This window comes from Calonectris borealis, unplaced genomic scaffold (genome assembly GCF_964195595.1).
Source record: "Calonectris borealis unplaced genomic scaffold, bCalBor7.hap1.2 HAP1_SCAFFOLD_194, whole genome shotgun sequence".
Taxonomy (NCBI): Eukaryota; Metazoa; Chordata; class Aves; order Procellariiformes; family Procellariidae; genus Calonectris; species Calonectris borealis.
The window spans coordinates 1-5,000 of record NW_027441579.1 but is presented as its reverse complement, the minus strand read 5'-3'; positions in this window follow the sequence as shown (position 1 = coordinate 5,000).

Genomic DNA, 5,000 nt, shown 5'->3' with positions numbered 1-5,000 from the left:
CCGTCAGGTCTACCCGGCTCCGGGGCCGCCGGCGGCCGTCAGGTCTACCCGGCTCCGGGGCCGCCGGCGGCCGTCAGGTCTACCCGGCTCCGGGGCCGCCGGCGGCCGTCAGGTCTACCCGGCTCCGGGGCCGCCGGCGGCCGTCAGGTCTACCCGGCTCCGGGGCCGCCGGCGGCCGTCAGGTCTACCCGGCTCCGGGGCCGGCGGCGGCCGTCAGGTCTACCCGGCTCCGGGGCCGCCGGCGGCCGTCAGGTCTACCCGGCTCCGGGGCCGGCGGCGGCCGTCAGGTCTACCCGGCTCCGGGGCCGCCGGCGGCCGTCAGGTCTACCCGGCTCCGGGGCCGGCGGCGGCCGTCAGGTCTACCCGGCTCCGGGGCCGGCGGCGGCCGTCAGGTCTACCCGGCTCCGGGGCCGGCGGCGGCCGTCAGGTCTACCCGGCTCCGGGGCCGGCGGCGGCCGTCAGGTCTACCCGGCTCCGGGGCCGGCGGCGGCCGTCAGGTCTACCCGGCTCCGGGGCCGGCGGCGGCCGTCAGGTCTACCCGGCTCCGGGGCCGCCGGCGGCCGTCAGGTCTACCCGGCTCCGGGGCCGGCGGCGGCCGTCAGGTCTACCCGGCTCCGGGGCCGCCGGCGGCCGTCAGGTCTACCCGGCTCCGGGGCCGCCGGCGGCCGTCAGGTCTACCCGGCTCCGGGGCCGCCGGCGGCCGTCAGGTCTACCCGGCTCCGGGGCCGGCGGCGGCCGTCAGGTCTACCCGGCTCCGGGGCCGCCGGCGGCCGTCAGGTCTACCCGGCTCCGGGGCCGCCGGCGGCCGTCAGGTCTACCCGGCTCCGGGGCCGCCGGCGGCCGTCAGGTCTACCCGGCTCCGGGCCAGGCGGCGGCCGTCAGGTCTACCCGGCTCCGGGGCCGGCGGCGGCCGTCAGGTCTACCCGGCTCCGGGGCCGGCGGCGGCCGTCAGGTCTACCCGGCTCCGGGCCCGGCGGCGGCCGTCAGGTCTACCCGGCTCCGGGCCCGGCGGCGGCCGTCATGTCTACCCGGCTCCGGGCTCGGCGGCGGCCGTCAGGTCTACCCCTTTTCGGAGCCCGTGGGGCCGCCTGCGGTACCCGGCGACCGCGGGTTGTTGGTTGCGTAGCGTCCGGCGATAAGGGCGGCCAAGTCTACCCGGCTCCGGCGGGACTTGGTCGCCTTGCCGGGGCCGAGGGGTAGACGTGTTGTCCCCGCTGCTTCGTCGGAGCTGCCGAAGGGGTCGCTGTTTTTCGCTGCCTCCAGTTACGTCATCGTAAAAGTCGGCGTGGTTGGCGCGCCTCCCCGGTGCGCAGAGGCGCCGCTCTTGGAGCTTGCCGGCGGCGGGGACGTGCCGGTCCGTACTATAGGAGCGAGCCGTGACTCGTCTCCAGAGCAGCGCTCGTCAGCGGCTGCAAGGCCCGCGGTTCTGCCAGCAAAGTGGGGTGCTCGGCGGCCGTCGTGGCGGTTCCCTCGGTGGTCCGGCCCAGCTTCCAGTCTCTTCGGTCCGGCCATCTCCCAGCGCTTGCCCGACAAGCCAGCCCAGCGTGTCCGAGGGGTCGGGAGCTGCGGAGAGCCGGAGCCGGCGGCCGGCTCCGGCGGCCGTTGCCGACCGGCACGAGGCATAAGGCCGGATCCCGCAGGGCAGGGCAAAGACTCGAACGCACCCAGCCGGGGCCCAGTGATGGTGAAGGTCACTGCCGGAGGCAGACGGCCGGGGGGCGTCGAGCCTGCCGCGGCTTACTCCCGGCTCCAGAGGGCCCGGTTGGTGGGACGACCGAGGTTGGCGGCACCTCGTCCCTTTGTGCCAGCCTTAAGCTGGAGCCCGCGAAGCGGGCGGAGAGAGCGGCGGCCGGCTCCCGGCCAGCCGAACGCAGACGGCCGGGGGGTGCCGAGCCTGCCGCGGCTTCCCCCCCCCGGCCCCCCGAGGGCCCAACTGACGGCGCAGGCGGGGCGGCGGCGTCCCGTTTTCACCGGTGCGAGCCCTCCGCGGGCAGCTGGTGGTGTCAGGCGGGCCCGGTGACGGGACTGCGGCGTGCAGGCGAGGCGGCGGCGCCTCGTCCTCGTTTCCCCCGGGAGAAGCGGTTCCCCGCGGGGCAGGGCAAAGACCGGCGGCCGGTGGCGGTCGCCGGCACTCGAACGCTGGAAGGCCGGGGGAGCCGAGCCTCCCTCGGCCCCGGGGGGCCCGATGATGGCAAAGGCGGGTGCTGGCACCGTTCCGGGGCAGAGGTGCCCGCGAGTGCCCAGCCCACCAGGGCTGCCGCCGGCTGCCGAGGGCCGTGTGATGGAGACGGGCAAGGTGGCGGCGCCTTGTCCTTTTTCTCCGGCCTTAAGCTGGAGCCCGCGAAGCGGGCAGAAACACCGGCAGCCGAATGCAGACAGCCGGGGGGTCTCGAGTCGGCCGCGGCTTGCCCCGGCCCCCGAGGGCCCGGTGATGGTGCAGGCGGGGCGGCGGCGCCTCGTCCTCTTTTTTGCTGGCGCGAGTCCTGGTAGCAGGAGGGCTCGCTGGGAAGGTCTGCACTCGTACGGGCGAGGTGGCGGCGCCTCGCCCTTCCGAACTTCTCCAGCCCTAAGCTGGAGCCCGCGCAAGCGGGAAGAAAAGGGCGGCCGGTCCCTGCGGCCGGCAGCCGAAGGCAAGTGGCCGCGGGCGTCGAGCCTTGAGCGGCTTTTCCCGGCCCCCGTTACCCGGGGATGGCACGGGTGAGGCGCGGTGCCTCTTAGTCTTCTTCGGCCTTCTCCTCCCCCGGGGTAAGCGGTTCCCCGGGGCGCAGGGCAAAGACCGGTACCGGTGGCCGGCACTCGAACGCTGGAAGACCGGGGGAGTCGAGCCTGCCGCGGCTTTCCCTCGGTCCCGTTGACCTCGCTCAAGGGAATCGATGCGCGGAGCGGGTGGCCGGCGGCACCTCCCGCTCCCCCCCTTCAGTCGACCCAGACCCGCAGGCAGCGCCTGCAGAGGTGTTCCTGGGCGCGTCGGAGACGCTTCACGGCGGGCCGGCTCTGCCGGTGACCAGGCCGCCGTTGCGGCTCTCCGGAGACGCTGCCCCCTCGCTCGCACGCAGAGCCCCGCGTTCCGCCGCCCGCCCCGCCCGGGGCGGCGGCGAGCGCGCGCGGCCGTCGCTGTCCCAGGACCGTGGCCGTGGGGCCCGCGCTTCCTCTCCCGATCGAGGTGGCACCCAGGGCGCGTCGGAGACGCTTCACGGCGGGCCGGCTCTGCCGGTGACCAGGCCGCCGTTGCGGCTCTCCGCAGACGCTGCCCTCTCGCTCGCACGCAGAGCCCCGCGTTCTGCCGCCCGCCCCGCCCGGGGCGGCGGCGAGCGCGCGCGGCCGTCGCTGTCCCAGGACCGTGGCCGTGGGGCCCGTGCTTCCTTTCCGTCTCTCCTCTCCCCTTTCCCTTCCTGATCGATGAGGCCTTTCGGGTCGCGTCGGAGAGGGCCCCCGGCGGGCCGGCTCTTCCGTGCTCCCCGTAACAGGGAGCCACGGCGGTGTCCGGTGTTCAGGCCGGGCGGTCTCCTTTCCACTTCGCTTCCCGTCGCATGCGAGGTGTTGTCCTGCTGCCCCGAGCGACGGGGTTCCTCGGGCTTCTTTACCGAACCGGGCTGTGTGACGGCCGCGTGGCCCCGCGAGCTCTCAGGTGTCCTATCGCACGCGAGGCGCCGGTGCCGGCCTCGGTCCGGGTACCCGCGGGTGCCGGCCGCGAGCAGCGCTGGGCGGCGGGGCGGCCGAGCCAGAAAAGCCACCGGGGACGAGAAGGCGAGCGTGGGGCCGCACCCGCCCGGGTGGGCCCCGAGGCGTGCCGCGGGCGGCCGGGGGGCGTCCCCCGCCGCCGCTGCCGCCGCCGTCGCGTCGGCTCTCGGTGCCGCATCCCCGCCCGCTGCGGAGCGAGCCGCCCCGGCAGGGGCCTGGGTCCCGGGGTCGCGCCCGCCTCGTCGGGTCGCTGTCTCCTCTAGCACGTCCGGTGCTCCCGCGGCAGGGGAGCGAGTCCCTCTCCCCGCCTACCCGCCGATCGCCTGCGATCGGCGGCCGGGCCGGCCTCGGGGGCGGGTCAGCCCCAGCCGGCCGACGCCGCGCGGAGCGGGTGGCGCGGGTGCGCGCGCGCGCGCGGGTCCCCGTCTCGCGGGAGACGGGAGCGCGGCGGCGGCGCCCCGCGCGAGAGCCGAAAGCTGCACAGCGGTCCCGGCTCCTTGCCCGCGGCGGCGCGGGAAGGGCCGGCCGCCGGGGTCGGTCGGGCGCCGCCTCTCTGGGGATGAGCGCCGCCGGCCCTGCCCAGGCGCCGGGTTCGCGGTCGCCGCCGCCGGTGCCGTCGCTGCCATGCCGCCACCGTCGCGTCCGTGATGCCGCTCCCGCGGGCCGGAGCGGTGAAAGAGCCGGGGCGGTCAGGGTTGGCAGGGCGCGCCGGCGGGGCGGGCGTCCGCGCGTGCGCCGCGGGTGGCGGCTACCTGGTTGATCCTGCCAGTAGCATATGCTTGTCTCAAAGCTTAAGCCATGCATGTCTAAGTACACACGGGCGGTACAGTGAAACTGCGAATGGCTCATTAAATCAGTTATGGTTCCTTTGGTCGCTCCTCTCCCGCTCCTTGGATAACTGTGGTAATTCTAGAGCTAATACATGCCGACGAGCGCCGACCTCCGGGGACGCGTGCATTTATCAGACCAAAACCAACCCGGGCCCGCCCGGCAGCTTTGGTGACTCTAGATAACCTCGAGCCGATCGCACGCCCCCGCGGCGGCGACGACCCATTCGAATGTCTGCCCTATCAACTTTCGATGGTACTGTCTGTGCCTACCATGGTGACCACGGGTGACGGGGAATCAGGGTTCGATTCCGGAGAGGGAGCCTGAGAAACGGCTACCACATCCAAGGAAGGCAGCAGGCGCGCAAATTACCCACTCCCGACCCGGGGAGGTAGTGACGAAAAATAACAATACAGGACTCTTTCGAGGCCCTGTAATTGGAATGAGCGCACTTTAAATCCTTGAGCGAGGATCCATTGGAGGGCAAGTCT